Below are 18881 nucleotides of genomic sequence, written 5' to 3'. Positions count from 1 at the left end.
CCTCCACGCAGTTGCTAGTAGCCAAGGAGTACACGGAGGATTAAAAAAACATGATGGACTCTTCAGAAGAAGTGATTATCTTCACTAGGTTTTCTGCACGCGAAAGTCGCTGGACAACCCCATTTTCTGAACATAGCCATACTGAGCTATACAGAGAGAGTTGTGTGGAGCTGATCGTCTTAATAAGCTTTGTATCAACTAATTTGGCAATGGCTTGAATGTAGCGAACGCTCATTAATATCAAAAAGTTACGCACTAAAGATTTAATTGAAATGTAAAATGGCAATAACGAAGAAAAAATAAGTGAAGTCAAGTCGATTCCTTCTTATAGCATTAATTCATAACAGACGTTATCTCAAGACATTTTCATATAGAGCAGGTCTAGACCATGCTCGGGAGAGCCAACATTCCCCAAGGAGCAACAAGGGACGAGAAACGACAACAATAATAACACTAACAACTATAATAATAATAATAATAAATAAAGCGTAAGTTGACAGTGTGTGAGAGCTCTACCTTTTTAGCAGAGGTGTATAAAGTACTAGAGACCCATACTTGAGTAAAAGTACAAGTGCTCTATCAAAAAAGTGATTCAAGTAGAAGTGCTCTTTAAGCACCACACTTAAGTGGAAGTATTAAAGTATTCAACATTTTTTGTACTTAATTATTGCAAGTAGTTTATTTTAAAATGTACTACTCAAGTACTGAAAGTAAAAGTAAGTAAGTAAGTAAAATTTATTTATAGAGCGCATTTAACAGATACAAATCACAAAGCGCTTTAAAAGGTACAAACACATCACCCTGACCATACATATACAAACATACAATGTGACAATGGGGTAGACAGGCCAGGAAGACAGGGTATTATGAAAATACAGCATGACATGAGGATAGGGGAGGAGAAAAAGGCAACTCCCAGACTATGCCCCTGATAGGGGTACAGTATGGGAACAGGAAAAACAACACCTCACCAACATAAGCACATAACCAATACAAGAGCACACAGGACACGCAATGGGGGAGGGGAGAGTTGGGGTGGAGGTAGTCCAGCACAGGCAAGCAGCCATCTGGTCCTGCAGCCGAACAAGGCGCTGGTCACAGACCCGCCCGCCTGACTCGGGGTACAAAGCGGCGAAGGCGAGATATGGGGTGTGGTGGGTGAGTGCACATCTGTATATACTGTATGTAAGGGTTTGTGTGAGTGTAGGCCTGAGTAGTCTCGTTGTCTCAGTCCGCACGATTGTCATAGCGATACATAGCCGTTTGCCATGGAGTCAACCTTGAACAGGACCCAGTCCGAGTCAACAATCAGCAGGTGTCTGTGGGAATCGAGTAAGGAACGCAAGAGTGTGCCTCGCTGTAGTGCTACCAGGGGGAGTGATTATTCAACACCGGCTTCGGCCAAGGCCAGCGCTGGTTCAGGGAGCCGAAAAGATAGGATTGGAATTTGTTTTGTCTTAGGGCGTTAGTCACTCACGTCTCCTCCGAAATGTCCCCTCCGGTCTCCGTATCGATCAAATTTCCTTGCCAAAGCCGTGAGTTTCTCCATGATGTTGTCCAGCTTGTCCAGAGCTGACAGTCTCTCCAAGATGGTATCCAATTTGTGGCTCATGGTGTTCATAGTCACAATCTGAGTTCCGACAGCTCTGCCCACGGCTTCAACCATGACGGGCAGCCTTGTATTTTGCTCGGCTCCCGTCTTCTTCTTAATTTCTCGATAAACCAGGGCAATGCCCGAGCCAATCAGCAAAAGACATGTTATCATGGTTCCGAATAGGTAGATATCTTCAATATCCTCCACGGAAAGAATCGCCAGACACACGACCCACCACCTCTCCCACGCGTCCATCGTGTAGCCAGCTGCGAACGTTCCGGCAGGGCAGTCAGGTTCCCCCGAACCCGAGCTTCTCGTCGAGAAGATGGTGTCAATTGCGCCAAGAGACCAGTTGATCAAATCCATAATAAGTAACGATCCATAAAAAGTACAAGTACAGTGTTATTTAGTTATTAAAGAAAGCAGTCAAAAGTTTAAATATCATATTGTTTATATTATGTCAAATGTTTAAGGTTGTAGCCAAAGGAATTAACAAATATTAAATATATTATATTAAAAATAACAAATATTAACAAATACTGAAATAAAATGTACAATTATCACACTGTGAAAGTAAAATGAACATCCTCTCCAGCACAGTAACGATTAAATCCTCCAAAAACCCACTAGGTAGTAACGTGTGATGTACAGGAAAGTTAGCAAGCTAGCAACACACAGATAAACTAGCAGCTTCACATCACAGGGTCAAACGGTTAACATTCAGGACTCACTGCAGACTGAAACAACTCAGGAATAGCTACATCTGCTGCAACAATAGCTAAATAGAAAGAGTACAAACTTACGCATGTGTATGTAACTAACATACACACACTGTAACCTACACAGTCTCCGTAGCATGAGGAATTCACAACAGTAACGAGTAATGATGCAGCACATAAAAAATGTATCGGAGTAAAAGTATTAAACTCATCGAAAATATGTACTCAAGTAAAAGTGGAAGTAGGAGAAAAAAATAAAACTCCAGTAGAGTACAGATACAGCATTTTAGTACTTAAGTAGAGAAGTGAAGTAGTTCTACTTCGTTACTATACAGCTCTGCTTTTTAGTATTAGCAACAAATGTATTTAAAGTATCAAAAGTAAAAGTACATATTATGCAGAATGATCCCTGTCCTGGTTATATTATTTTAGCATTTGATTATTATTAGGGTGAGGCTATTTGCACCCCTGGTACAATTAGCAGTGTATGCTATTTGTACCCTAGTGAAATTAGAAGTGCTATTCGTACCCTGGTGCAATTAATTAATGTTATTCGTCCGCCGGTGCACACAGCAATGTGTTCTATTAATACCCTATCTGGTACAAATATCAATGTATGCTATTTGCACCCCTGTGCATTTACAGTACCTTGGCATATATTTACACACAGTTATCCATACTACTCATGTATTACACCTTTTTGGAATTATTATCTCCTGACATTCTTACCCTAACCATAACCAATCCCACTCCTCTTGCCTAAACCTAACCAACCCAACCAGAGCAGGCATATTCATGAGTCTTCCCCTAACACCCTGCAAAAACAATTTTGCGTTCACTGACTTGCGCAATTGCATGCAAATTATCTAATCCAAATAAAAAAAAAATAAAGATAATCTCACCAGGGAATCAAACTCCCAGACCAAAGCTCAGGGTACTAACCACTCACCTGTTTACCACTTGGTGTCTCCAAGCCTCGGTTGCTAGGTAACCATACTGTATACAAAAAATAGGTAGGCTACTATGGTACTACCTAACAAACTAACGGTTGTATGCTTTCACTGAAGACAGAAAGCGCAACTGTAGTATCCATTTTCCTCTAGAAATTCAATTGTTATAAACTTTAGAGACAAAACTTTCCTAATATGCCAGTTTCTGCGGTCATGGAAGATGAACGTCCGCCATGATTTCGGTGCACGCGAGCAACGTGTTTTTGTTGTTACGTCACAGGGTGTGAATAGCTCAGCTGTGTGGCCGAGGCTATTCGTACCGGGGGTGCAAATAGACACTCCGTTATTATTATTAATGCATTAACATGTAGTTGTAAACATATGTGTGTATATATATATATATATATATATGGTAATAATTCCAACATTAATTTCTAAACAGAAAATAATTAATTAAGTTTTAAAGATTTGTCTGCAATCAGTGGACATATGTGTGGCAATAAAGATGTGAACACTGTAAACTCTGAAATTAGATGCTTATTTTTTTAAATACATAGTATTTAATAAAATATAATTCTACACTCATTTAGGTTTTTGGTTCTCTAATTTGCATACTGGATTCTGTGACAGAACCTTCACTATTATGATGATATTGATGTCATTCCGTTCTTAGGTTAAGCTGTAGAATCTCTCTCATTTGGTGTCTGACTGCTCAGCTATACAAACCCTCTAATAAGATGTATTTGTTTACTACGTTCAACAAACCCGTTTACTGTTTTTCTCTCGTTCCAAACTTGACTTCTCTTCAAAATGGACACACACTTCATTCTGGAACAAGTACCAAGGAATGAGACCGTCCACTTTCTCAGAGGAAGAGCAACACCGCTAGAAAGCAGAAGTGAGTTTGTGTAAATGTAATGTGTGTAATGTTTATATTTATGTTACATTGTATAATATGGTGTTTCTGTGAGCTGCTTCAAACTGTGCTGTACTCAATCTGTGATGCAGAAAATTATGCTGAGGCAGTTTCTGCTCATGAAGTAGCGGGATCAACTTCCTGATTATTTATCCTGATATTTAAATGTTGAATAGTTTAAATTGAGTTAGCTACAGTCTTGTTGAGACTGAGTAAAGAGTGGTGTTGACAGGCCTGGACCACAGTGAGACTCCTCTGTCTCAGTCAGATGGAAGAAGAGCTCCGAGAAGAGCTGGACAAAGAAAAGTGTCTTTCCCAGCTGTTCAGCAGGAAGGTCACACTGGAGGGCCTTCAGACGTTTGTCTCGTTCATCCACCCAAAAGCAGAAAAGGATGCACAAACCTACCTTTCAGCCCTGCACAGCAAGCTTCTGCAAATCTTTGCTGCCATCTATAACAGGCTTGACAAGTGCTCCAAGTCCTTCAAGCTGATGGACATTGATGAAAGCTGTTACAATTCTACAGAGGCGTCATATCATCCAAAAGTCCAAACTCCGCAGTTTTGGGGACAGAGCCTTCTCCAGAGCAGCTCCCAGGCTCTGGAACTCCCTCCCCCAAGAGATCCGCACCTCTGAGTCCCTCACCATCTTCCAGTCCCGCCTCAAGACCCATCTCTTCACCTCTGCCTATCCCTAGCCCCACGCCCCCCTCCCTTTTCATCTGTGCCTGAATCTTGTTTTGTTTTGTTTTGGTCTGTTTTTGTTATCTACCTCCCCTGTAAAGCGACTTTGAGTCTATGAAAAGCGCTATATAAATTCAATTTATTATATCTGCCATCCAGGATATGGACCATGAAGTGCAGACTGATGCATCCAACCAGGCTCACTTTCAGCTGGAAGAGGGACTTGTGGAGGAGAGGGAGTCTTCTCCATGGGTTGCTCTGGATAAAGACACAGACTTTATGACAAAAGATGTAACGAAGGACACAGAAAAGAGGAAACCCTGGTTCAAGACTCTGCTGCCCAGGATATGGACCATGAAGTGCAGTTTGGTGCATCCAGCCAGAGTCACCTTCAGCTGGAAGAGAGACTTCTGGAGAAGAGGGAGGCTTCTCTTAAGGTCTCTTCCTCAGAGGAGCTGAGGCTCTCTTGAGGAGATGGCCACCGGTGGTAAGCCTAGCTGATGGGGAAACATCTTCGGTCACACTGGAGACCAATGTGGCTGTGCACTTGGAAGATGAGCTGGAAGTACTGCAGCAGGAGGAAGTGGAGGAATATGAGACATAGGACTTCCTGGTTCAGGACTTTGATGATAAGAAAAAGAAGGGAGTGCATGCCTTTTTCTGTGGTTTCCGGAAGATGATGACATGTTGCTTTCGTGTTTCCACTAAGCAATAAATCACAGCACTCTTTCTGCAATAATATTGTTAAATACATTCAATAAAAACTATTAACTTTAAGTAATTAACCATTCTCTCTGTAGTTATTGTTAATGTACTGATTTTGCATAGGTGTTCCATGAATGCACATGGAAAACAAGTTAAATGTTAGACAAATGAACAGAAAAATTCCCTAATTTTCAACATGAATTCCAAAAACCTCAATATATATGAAACATATATACAGTTGGTTTGATTCAGGTAGCATCTTATAAAATAATGTAATTAATTATAAAATACATTATAGCTCTGTATTTTAGTCAGCTAAATACTTTTCTGGGTCGAATGGCCTACATTGCCACAAGTTTTGGATTATGTAAGACTTCCCACTGTTTGTGTGTGTGTCTGGGTAGGTTCACATGTTTGGAGTCAGTCTCAGGGGCATTCTAGGACTAAAGGTTGTTCGGGGCTTAGCCCAGACCCATTTTAAACAAACTGGAAATATCTTCATTTATGTAAGCATGTAAACATAATGGAATATAATGCAGTAAGGCTCTCAGGCATTCTGTATTTCTTTTCAAATATGTACACTCAGCAAAAAAAGAAACATCCTCTCACTTTCAACTGCTTTTATTTTCAGCCAAGTTAATATGCGTAAAACTTTGTATTAACATAACAAAATTCAACTACTAAGAACTAAACTGAACAACGTTTCACAGACATGTGACTAAAAGAAATGGAAAAAGGTGTCCCTGAACAAAGGATGGTCAAAATCAAAAGTTGCTGAACGTTACAGGGAAGACATCCTCCTCCCTCTTGTGGTACCCTTCCTGCAGGCTCATTCTGACATGACCCTCCAGCATGATAATGCCACCAGCCATACTGCTCATTCTGTGTGTGATTTTCTGCAAGACAGGAATGTTAGTGTTCTGCCATGGCAGGGACACAGTTTTACATTTCTGTTAGTCACATGTCTGTGAAACATTGTTCAGTTTAGTTCTTAGTAGTTGAATTTTTTTATGTTCATACAGTTTTACGCATGTTGGCTAAAAATAAAAGCAGTTAAAAGTGTCAACACACACGCAGGCATGATCTACTCCTCCCTCTTTTTTGCGTCTTTTGTTGATGAAGTAACCTCGTTAAATGTGCATGTGGCACTTATTCATGTGTTATACATTAATTCATTTTAATTAATTAATAAACCCCTGGACTGTAATATTTCAGATGTGTTTCAGCAAGATTTCTGCGCATGTTCAAAACGTTCTGCACATTCAAAATATAACTCATCCCACCTGTGTTCTCTGGCTTTGGAGGAATTGTGATATTTTGAGAAAAATAAAGTAATAATATTACAAGAATAAATATATAATTAATATTTCAGGAAATAATCCATCTGCACCATAGTCTGCTGTGCATTATGTTATTGCTCTGCTGATATGGTAGAACTCAGACCTTCTGACAGACACAGAGCCAAAGTTTAGGGAAGTGTCTGAACAATGCTCTACATCGGAGGTGTAAAACCAAAACTACGGCAGAAATACATGGAGCACAAGAGCAACACATCTGCCGCAGTATTTACACAGCAGAGTGTGACCATTATGATTATCTGGAGCGGCACAGACAACGGAAGCCGCGCTGCTCATCTCTATTTTTACAGAGAAGTGATGATCAAGCTCTGTGTGTTTGAACCTGAACCATAGACTGTAAACATCATGTTAGCGTCACGGGAACTTCACACAAAATGTAGCAATATTATTGTGCACCTAAACTTTGTGTTGCCTACATTTTAAATTACATTTGGGGCTACCGTCAATGAAAAATGACCTGGCAACGCCGATGGGCGCAACCACAATCTGGGTGCAACCACGATCCAAGAAAACCTGTGAGACGAGAATGCACAGGGACTCCAGGGGAGAAGCTAAGTTAGTAACATGCATTACTGTGACATGAGTCCCCTGGCAGTCTAAACCTACTGTATAGCAGCAGTCCAAGGCCTCGTAAAGACAGTGGCCCTCATTTATCAACCTAACGTAGAAACCAGCGCAGATATGAGCGCAGAAATCATCTTACAACAGGCTTCACGTGTGATTCATGACACGTTCGTATTACACCAATCAGAGCGTAAGAATGGTCGTACATTGATAAATGCAGTGGCTGGAAACGATCGTAATTTTAATATCACGTCCCCATATATTCTCAGTTTTGAGACCTCGCCCCTACAATTTACAACATGGCGAGACGTAATCCGATTGAGAAGCGGCACTTTTCAGAGGTGGAGATTGAAACCCTGATATCTCAGGTTCATTTGCACCAACGTGTGTACTATTTGGAAACTTGAAAACTGTTATTAAAGGCTGTAGAAAGAATGCAAAATGGAAAGAGATCACTGATGCAGTCAACAGTGTTGCCGTAGTAAATTGGACTCCAGCTGAAGTTTTTTTAATTTATACACCCTTGACATATGTATGCTATAGTCCTAATAGTAATATACAGGCTTATATTGCAATCTTTTAAGCCTACATGGTGTACCTATATTTAAATAACAGTAGCAGAGTTTATACAGTGTCTTTTATATTTTTTTTCATGAGTCACAAAGAGGCAACAGCTGTGAGGAAGAGCGCATGTTCTCCGCCCCCTGTGCTGGACCACCACCCCGACGCTGTCTCCTGACAGCAGAGGGGCTGAAATAACAAGCCGAAATAAATCGGTCAATGGCAGAAATAACTTGTTCACTTTTGGCCATTAATGACACTAAAAGAGAAACGAAAACCTGAAGAATAAATAAAAATGATGTGCATCGTCATGTTTCCTGTATTGAATATCATTGCCAAACATAACACTATATCTTTTAAAAGCGAGGAATAATATCCTGTCTCCTTCGTATAGCCCAAAGTTGGGGCTGTGCTGACACTTATCTCCGGGCATCGGGTCATCTGGCTCCATCTCTACATTTATTGCATCCTGTTTTCTTGCGTGATGTTGTGCACAACCCCACAGGCTAAAACAATGTTGCAGACTTTTTCTGGCATGTATAGTAGGGTCCCCCCCGTTGATGCAAGACAGAGCCATCTGCCCTTAATCAATCCGATGGCGCGCTCCACCTGCGCGTACGTGTGCACTGTTGTACCGGCACATAGAGGTCTTCTAAAAGAGCCAGATCTGCCATTGCTGATAAGTGATCAACTGATGACTTCTCCTTCTCCTGTTAAACTGATTATATGCTGCACCGCAAGTCCACACTAACTCGAAAACTTGCATACATGAGTTCAGACCAGACGTGAGATTTTATCGCAGCCTACGCTCACGTTCAAATTGATAAATGCCGAGCTTTACGTAGGAATCGGCGTACGCCCATCCTACGCCTGTTTTAGGTCGTACGCACGTTTCATAAATGAGGGCCAGTAGCTCACCAGCAGCCCCGCTCAAAGGGTTAAAAGTCACATGTATATACGTGTAGTCACAGGATACGCAAAGACATGGCTGAGTGTACTTACACACAGAGGCACTTATACATATACACATGTGGGACATTTAGTAAATAATCACATGAGCATATGTTCCTGAGTTTTGTCAGTGACCTATTCCTCCACCCACACACATACACACAAACACGCACGCACGCACGCATGGACATACACATTACACACACCATAGGTGTAAATCCCAGGGGGATTCAGGACCCACCCAATCTAAGGGTTGTTCCCCACCCCCCTAGAAATATAATTAAAAACCATGCTGTGTGTGGCGGCCTCTAGCTCACCCAGTAAGAGCGTTCGCCCCAAGTTGGCTGACGATTCGAATCCGACCTGCAGCCCTTTGCTGCGTGTCATCCCCCATCTTTCATGTTTATCCACTGTCACTATAATAAAAAGGGAAAAGCCCCAAATAATCTAAAAAAAACAAAACATGCTGTAACCAAATAACATAATGAGAGAGAGAGAGAGAGAGAGAGAGAGAGAGAGAGAGAGATATATATATACACACACACACACACAGTGAGGAAAATAAGTATTTGAACACCCTGCCATTTTGCAAGTTCTCCCACTTAGAAATCATGGAGGGGTCTGAAATTGTCATCGTAGGTGCATGTCCACTGTGAGAGACATAATCTAAAAAAAATAAATAAAAAAAATCCAGAAATCACAATGTATGATTTTTTTAACTATTTATTTGTATGATACAGCTGCAAATAAGTCTTTGAACACCTGAGAAAATCAATGTTAATATTTGGTACAGTAGCCTTTGTTTGCAAGTACAGAGGTCAAACGTTTCCTGTAGTTTTTCCACCAGGTTTGCACACACTGCAGGAGGGATTTTGGCCCACTCCTCCACACAGATCTTCTCTAGATCAGTCAGGTTTCTGGGCTGTCGCTGAGAAACAGAGTTTGAGCTCCCTCCAAAGATTCTCTATTGAGTTTAGGTCTGGAGACTGGCTAGGCCACGCCAGAACCTTGATATGCTTCTTACAGAGCCACTCCTTGGTTATCCTGGCTGTGTGCTTCGGGTCATTGTCATGTTGGAAGACCCAGCCTCGACCCATCTTCAATGCTCTAACTGAGGGAAGGAGGTTGTTCCCCAAAATCTCGCAATACATGGCCCCGGTCATCCTCTCCTTAATACAGTGCAGTCGCCCTGTCCCATGTGCAGAAAAACACCCCCAAAGCATGATGCTACCACCCCCATGCTTCACAGTAGGGATGGTGTTCTTGGGATGGTACTCATCATTCTTCTTCCTCCAAACACGGTTAGTGGAATTATGACTAAAAAGTTCTATTTTGGTCTCATCTGACCACATGACTTTCTCCCATGACTCCTCTGGATCATCCAAATGGTCATTGGCAAACTTAAGACGGGCCTTGACATATGCAGGGGAACCTTCCGTGCCATGCATGATTTCAAACCATGACGTCTTAGTGTATTACCAACAGTAACCTTGGAAACGGTGGTCCCAGCTCTTTTCAGGTCATTGACCAGCTCCTCCCGTGTAGTTCTGGGCTGATTTCTCACCTTTCTTAGGATCATTGAGACCCACGTGGTGAGATCTTGCATGGAGCCCCAGTCCGAGGGAGATTGACAGTCACGTTTAGCTTCTTCCATTTTCTAATGATTGCTCCAACAGTGGACCTTTTTTCACCAAGCTGCTTGGCAATTTCCCCGTAGCCCTTTCCAGCCTTGTGGAGGTGTACAATTTTGTCTCTAGTGTCTTTGGACAGCTCTTTGGTCTTGGCCATGTTAGTAGTTGGATTCTTACTGATTGTATGGGGTGGACAGGTGTCTTTATGCAGCTAACGACCTCAAACAGGTGCATCTAATTCAGGATAATAAATGGAGTGGAGGTGGACATTTTAAAGGCAGACTAACAGGTCTTTGAGGGTCAGAATTCTAGCTGATAGACAGGTGTTCAAATACTTATTTGCAGCTGTATCATAAAAATAAATAGTTAAAAGATCTTATATTGTGATTTCTTTTTTTTTTTTTTTAGATTATGTCTCTCACAGTGGACATGCACCTACGATGACAATTTCAGACCCCTCCATGATTTCCAAGTGGGAGAACTTGCACAATAGCAGGGTGTTAAAATGCTTATTTTCCTCATATATATATATATATATATATATATATATATATATATATATATAATATATATATAAATATATATATAAGTAGTAAAACAATACAAACCCGAAAAAAATGCTTTTTAAGTTTAGAAACATTTTTAGGCCCCCCTCCCTTGCCTCATAGTGGTTTGGTCCACTGCCTGCTTTACCCACTCACAACAAGTCCCCAAAACACAGAGATGAATAAGGGCAAATAAAATATCAACCAGGCCATTTTCAGCCCAACCAATGTTACATACCCTATTAGGAGACCTTAAAGTGATGGTTCGGAGTAATTTACCCTAGGGTCCTTTGCACCATGACCTCGAGCCAAACACCCCCCAGAAGCTTTTTTCACCTGGGTCTAACATTGGGCGAGTTAGCGTAGAGTAGCGTTAGCAGCTGAATAGCTTAGGGCAGGGGCTAATGGACCCACGTTTGTATCTCGTAAATGACCCCACTAATAATGCCCAAAATGATACCAAAGGCCTACACTAGTACATATAGGTTATGCACTCATAAAATGATGGATTGGAAAGTTTGTAAGTACACCAGAAGTTTATGTAAATAACACTTGCTTGCTGGTTTCTGCTCTCTGCTGTTGTTGTTGCTGCTGTGAGACGAGTGCTTAGGGACGTGTACAAATTACAACACCGAAAAGAGATGCAACAAAAATATTTTTTAATTTAACTTATTTTTTAAAGTAAGTGCTGTAATATAACTAGCAGGAGACAAGTAATAATTGAGGTAAGTTTGGAGACATTACCTTATTTCATCATTAAATTAATAAATATTTTGTTGTATCTCTTTTCGGTGTAGTAATTTGTAGACAGCCCTAAGCACTCGTCTAACTGCAGGTAGCAGCAGCAGCAGCTGCAGCAACAGAGAGCAGAAGAGAGCAGGCAAGTGTCCATAAACTTCTGGTGTACTTACAAACTTTCCAATCCATCATTTTATGAGTGCATAACCTATACAGTGGGGGAAATAAGTATTTGACCCCTTGCTGATTTTGCAGGTTTGCCCACTTACAAAGAATGCAAAAATCTACAATTTTAATCATATGTACATTCTAACAGTGAAAGACAGAATCCCAAAGAAAATTCCAGAAAATCACATCATATGAATTTATTAAAATTGATAACCATCTGATGAGGAAAAACAAGTATTTGACCCCCTGGACAAACAGCATGTTAATATTTTGTAGAAAAGCCATTATTGGCCAGCACAGATGTCAAACGGTTTTTATAGTTGGTGACAAGGTTTGTGCACATTTCGGCAGGGATGTTGGCCCACTCCTCCCTGCAGACAGCCTCCAAATCGTTCAGGTTCCGAGGTTGTCGCCTGGCAACTCGAATTTTAAGCTCCCTCCAAAGATTTTCAATCGGATTCAGGTCTGGAGACTGGCTAGGCCACTCCAGAACCTTGATGTGCTTCTTCTTCAGCCACTCTTTTGTTGCTTTGGCGGTGTGCTTAGGGTCGTTGTCGTGCTGAAACACCCATCCTCGACCCATCTTCAGCTCTCTCACTGAGGGAAGGAGATGTCGGTCCAGAATTCCACGATACATGGCCCCGTCCATCCTCCCCTCAATACGATGGAGTTGTCCCGTCCCTTGGCTGAAAAGCACCCCCAAAGCATGATGTTGCCACCACCATGCTTGACGGGTTGGGATGGTGTTCTTTGGGTTGTACTCGGTGTTCTTTGCCCTCCAAACACGACGAGTTGAGTTGAGGCCAAAAGTTCTATTTTGGTCTCATCTGACCACATCACCTTCTTCCAGGCCTCTTCTGAGTCGTCCAGGTGGTGAATGGCGAACTTCATGCGGGCCTGTACATGTTTCTTCTTGAGCAGGGGGACCTTGCGTGCGCTGCAGGATTTCAATCCATGACGGCGTAGTGTGTTACCAACCGTTTTTTTGTAACTGTGGTCCCAGCTGCCTTCAGTTGATTCATCAGTTCCCCCTTGTGGTTTTGGGATGATTCCTCACCGTTCGCATGATCAGGGACACCCCACGAGGCAAGATCTTGTGTGGAGGCCCAGACCAAGGGAGGTTGGCGGTGGTGTGGTGCTTCTTCCATTTCCTGATAACTGCACCGACAGTTGATCTTTTCTCTCAAGTTGCTTTCCGATTCTCTTGTAGCCCATCCCAGCCTTGTGCAGATCAACAATCTTGTCCCTGATGTCCGTGAGAAAGCTCTTTGGTCTTGCCCATGGTGGTGATGTTGGATGCTGGTTGTTTGGGTGTTGACAGGTGTCTTTTATACAGGTAACGAGGTGAGGCAGGTGTATTTGATGTAGATAATTGGTTCGGATTGGGGCTGTGTCTTAAAGAAAGACTAACTGGCTTGTAGGAGCCAGAATACTTGCTGTTTGTCAAATACTTGTTTTTCCTCATCAGATGGTTATCAATTTTAATAAATTCATATGATGTGATTTTCTGGAATTTTCTTTGGGATTCTGTCTTTCACTGTTAGAATGTACATATGATTATAATTGTAGATTTTTGCATTCTTTGTAAGTGGGCAAACCTGCAAAATCAGCAAGGGGTCAAATACTTATTTCCCCCACTGTATGTACTAGTGTAGACCTTTGGTATCATTTCGGGCATTATTAGTGGGGTCATTTATTTTCTGGGGGGGTGTTTGACTTGAGGTCATGGTGCAAAGGACCCTAGGGTAAATTACTCCGAACCAGCACTTTAAGGAACAGTGTGAAATACCCTATATAATCATTATATCACCCCTTTAAGGCTTTCCTCTGTGTACACATATCCTCTACAAGTATAATTGTGGCTGTATTATTTGTGTCCCCTTCAAAAATTGTTCTTCAGAGATTTACGCCCATGACACACACACACACACACACACACACACACACACACACACACACACACACACACACACACACACACACACACACACACAAACAAACACGCATTAATGCACACACACACACACACACACACACACACACACACACACACACACACACATTGCTGTAAAAGTACTGCAGTAGTAGAGAGAATACTACAGATACAGTGGAATTATTGAACAAAGTCTGAAATGTATTGATGAAAAACAATACAGTACGATCACAACATAGGTTTATTTGAATCAAAGCAACTTGCTTGCTTGTACTGTAAAAAGCAAAACAAAGAAGTGATTACTGTATTCTACATATTCATCAACTCCGTCTTGTGGATTTGGCTACAGGTTCTCATCTACATCACAATGGATGTTTTCATTAGCCAAACATCTTGGCAAAAATCTTCGGGCATGGCGAACAATGTGGTATGAGTATATATATATATATATATATATATATATATATACACAGTACTTTACAGTATATATAAAGTATATATCTCAATCATCAGTAACGAGTTGGCAGAATTGGACAAGCAATTCCAAGGGCCTGCATCCATACAGTGCAGTACTGTCAATACTGTAAATAGTCTGAAAAGGTGGTACATGGGACCATAGTAACAGTGTCTGATAAACAATAGTACATTACAGTAAAGGTGGTACATGCGACCATAGAAACAGTGTCTGATAAATAATAATAATAATAATAATAATAATAATAATAATAACTAGAACTGCAAGCAGTTATGAACGGGGACCAAGCCTCCGATGCCATTCGCCTCCGATGCCATTCGCCTCCGATGCCATTCGCCTCCGATGCCATTCGCCTCCGATGCCATTCGCCTCCGATGCCATTTGCCTTGGATGCCAGTCGTCCGCGACGCCCCGGGGAGTCGCGGCAGTCGCCCCTGATGACCTGCGAAGCTGCGCCAATGCGGGACCCGATGCATTACGTAGGGGGGAGAAACGGTGAATATCGAGAGGTTTGATGCACGAGGTCTGGGGTACTCTGCCGTTGCAAATGTAGTGGTTAACAGTGCCTCTCCATGCATATACAAAGTAGCTTTAACAATTCTCTACCATAAACAAACTTCTTAACCCCCTGACCACAGGGGACAGCAGATAGAAATGAGAGAGTGACTGAGAGGGTGGAGGGGGGGAGGCAGGTGTGGTGTTTGAAAGAGCAGGGGAGGTGGTCAGGTTGTTGTAAATGGTGTCGTAGCCGCCGATTGATGTTTTCCTCCGACGGCGCTCACATGCGCACGTCGTTTAAAAAAACATAAAGTAGTCAAAAGTTGTTTGCATTTCAGAACCTTAGGAAATGGACAGCAGCCGACACGAGCACACGCGCCTATTAAGTCAATAATAAAGCCGTAAAGTAGGCTTTCAACTCAGGACAGAGGCACTTCTCACAAATACAGATAGGATTGGAGATGAGAAGTTTAACTGACACGTAACCGCGATCAACTTTGTGGGAAATTAAGAATCAATGCCACCGACATAACCAATCACACTATGACAGACTCTCCACTTAGCACCAACTGCAATGTTTAATTGCACGGTATCAGGGTATGTGAATGGTGTTGATTTTGGATTGAAAAAGTGGGAAAAAAGAGTTACATTTTGTCCACTATGAAGATTGTAGAAACTTTGTCAGGTGGGTTAAGAAGTTTGTTTATTGTAAAACACCAGGGGAGCATGCGAAAGCAAACACCAAAACGTAACGGTAGGAGGTAAACATCAGTAAATGTGTGAGCTGCAAGGTCTGTGATAAATTCCCATTGCAAATATTCCATTAACATTGATTAACAGGGCAAAACACTTATATGTTGATTATAGCGCCCCCTAATGGCCGATCTTCGCCAAATTTGGTACAGCGCCTCAGAACGCCATGTCGAACGAGCACCACATTTTGTGTTGATTGCTTTTACTGTGGCAGAGATATTGCAATTGCAAATTCCCATTTAAATGCATTGAGTTAGTGGGCGAAACAAACAAACGTTGCTTATAGCGCCCCCTAAAGGCCGATCTTCGCCAAATTTGGTACAGAGCATCATAGTGGAATGTTGAACAAGGATCTCAAGTCATTTGGTGATAACCTTAAATTTAACGGAGATATGATATGATACGTGTGTGGTAGCTAGGTAGGACAATTTGTTTGGTTGTCAAATTGGCATAGTTTAACATAGCAAAATGATTTCCATAACTTTTTGTCAGGTCCATCTGGAGATGCTAACTACCAGGTTTCGTGCAGATCGGTCGCACGGCCTAGGACGAGTTCGAAAAAGTTGGTTTTGCACGTTGCGCGATACTGCGAAAAAACGTTTGCGTGGAAATGGCCGTTGCCTATATCAGGCAATTCAGCTTGATTCAAGGAACACGTGGATGTAAGAATTTCTAATGTGTGATGTGTATTGCGGGAGTTAATGACAAAAAAACATTATAGCGCCACCTAGTGGTCCACATGTGTAATTTTTGGTAGGTGTGATCCATGGCCCATTGTCCATCTACCCTGTAAATTTAAAGTTGTTCACATTAGTGTAAGTGGTGAATCTAGAGTTGGGTCACATTGGGTCCCATAGGCCACGCCCACTTTGACCCCTCGGTACTCCATTCTAGGGATGGCCTCAGGATTGGCCCCAGATGGTACCCATCAAATTACGTATAAATTGGATGAGCCGTTCATGAGATATAAACTTTTTGTAGTTGTAGCGCCCCCTAGTGACCAATTTTTGTAAAACTCATGAAGTACCTCCACAGGGGCATGGCAAAGAATAATCTAAAGTTTGGGGTTGATAGCATTTATTTAGGCTGAGATATGGCAAAGTTGGTGTTTTCATAGTTAGCTACGCAAATTTGTCTGTGCGTTATATGCGCAATTTTTATTGTATAAAAATTCTTTCCATAACTTTTAGTCAGGTCAGTCTGGAGATGCCACGGTCCAAGTTTCGTGCAGGTCGGTCTAGGAGGAGTTCGAAAAAGTAGATTTTTGATAAATCGCGATTTTTGACGCATAAAAGTCTAGGCGGAAATGGGCGTGGCTTATATCCCGTGATTCAGTTGGATCCAGGGAACACGTAGATGTATTGTTTTTGAATGTCGGGTGTACGGTGTGGGAGTTATCGGGCCAAACGCGTTTTTGTCTGCTATAGCGCCACCTAGTGGTGGAAATGGGTCAATTTTTGCGCCTGAGGTCCTTGCGGGGTTTTGGACCAGTCCTGAAAATGGCAACTCCCCACTATGTACGGTTTAGGCTGCAGTCGGAGTTTTAGGCGGAGAAGAAGAATCGGAATAATAATAAAAAATCCTTAGAAAAACAATAGGGTTCCACAGCCCTGCTGTGCGAACGGCGTAGCTATTGCTACCGCCGGTTCTTCCAGACTCGGGCTTGGACCCCTAATAATAATAAAACAAAAATCCTTAGAAAAACAATAGGGTTCCACAGCCCTGCTGTGCGAACGGCGTAGCTATTGCTACCGCCGGTTCTTCCAGACTCGGGCTTGGACCCCTAAAAAAATCCTTAGAAAAACAATAGGGTTCCACAGCCCTGCTGTGCGAACGGCATAGCTATTGCTACCGCCGGTTCTTCCAGACTCGGGCTTGGACCCCTAAAAATCCTTAGAAAAACAATAGGGTTCCACAGCCCTGCTGTGCGAACGGCGTAGCTTTTGCTACCGCCGGTTCTTCCAGACTCGGGCTTGGACCCCTAATAATAATATAAATCCTTAGAAAATCAATAGGGTTCCACAGCCCTGCTGTGCGAACGGCGTAGCTATTGCTACCGCCGGTTCTTCCAGATTCGGGCTTGGACCCCAAAAATCCTTAAAAACAATAGGGTTCCACAGCCCTGCTGTGCGAATGGCGAGCTATTGCTACCGCCGTTCTTCCAGACTCGGCTTGGACCCCTAATAATAATAAAAAAAAAAATCCTTAGAAAAACAATAGGGTTCCACAGCCCTGCTGTCTGACAGCGTAGCTATTGCTACCGCCGGTTCTTCCAGACTCGGGCTTGGACCCCTAAAAAAATCCTTAGAAAAACAATAGGGTTCCACAGCCCTGCTGTGCGAACGGCATAGCTATTGCTACCGCCGGTTCTTCCAGACTCGGGCTTGGACCCCTAAAAATCCTTAGAAAAACAATAGGGTTCCACAGCCCTGCTGTGCGAACGGCGTAGCTTTTGCTACCGCCGGTTCTTCCAGACTCGGGCTTGGACCCCTAATAATAATAAAAATCCTTAGAAAAACAATAGGGTTCCACAGCCCTGCTGTCGAACGGCGTAGCTATTGCTACCGCCCTTCCAGTTCTTCCAGAAAAACAATAGGGTTCCACAGCCCTGGCTTGGACCCCTTCCAGATTCGGCTTGGACCCCTAATAAAAAATCCTTAGAAAAACAATAGGGTTCCACAGCCCTGCTGTGTGAATGGCGAGCTATTGCTACCGCCGGTTCTTCCAGATTCGGGCTTGGACCCCTAATAATTAAAAAACAATCCACGCCCTGGAGAAAAACAATAGGGTTCCACAGCCCTGCTGTGTTGAACCTAATAATCCTTAGAAAAACAATTCCACGCTCCGCTGGAGACGTGAACCGCCCTTTTGCAACACGCGGTTCTTCCAGACTTCCCTTGCCCCCTCGGGCTTGGACCCCTAACAAGATTCCGCAGAAAAACAATAGGGTTCCAAGACTGGTGGTGGGACTCAGAGGTGCGGATCTCTTGGGGAGGGAGTTCCAGAGCCTTGGAGCTTCCCTTGAGAATGCTCTGTCTCCAAAACTGCAGAGGTTGGACTTTTGGATACAGAGGAGACCAGCTGAGGTGGATCTGAGGGACCGTGAGGGTTGGTACGGGGAGAGGAGGTCAGTGAGGTATG

General features: G+C 42.6%; 1 long non-coding RNA gene across 2 annotated transcripts; it reads left to right on the top strand.

Moving 5' to 3' along the window:
- The first annotated feature begins 1024 nt into the window (after nucleotides 1-1024).
- On the top strand, nucleotides 1025-5637 carry LOC114552560 (uncharacterized). Of its 2 annotated transcripts, none has more exons than XR_003692188.1 (3): nucleotides 1025-1158; nucleotides 4102-4161; nucleotides 5020-5637. It is a non-coding gene; the product is annotated as an uncharacterized LOC114552560 (long non-coding RNA). The 2 variants fall into 2 exon arrangements; XR_003692189.1 differs by lacking the exon at nucleotides 5020-5637 and adding an exon at nucleotides 4412-4739.
- The last annotated feature ends 13244 nt before the right edge of the window (nucleotides 5638-18881 follow it).

Source organism: Perca flavescens, chromosome 3, assembly GCF_004354835.1.
Source record: "Perca flavescens isolate YP-PL-M2 chromosome 3, PFLA_1.0, whole genome shotgun sequence".
Classification (NCBI taxonomy): Eukaryota; Metazoa; Chordata; class Actinopteri; order Perciformes; family Percidae; genus Perca; species Perca flavescens.
Note: the sequence above shows the minus strand (reverse complement) of the source record. Positions and strands in the feature narration are given on the sequence as shown.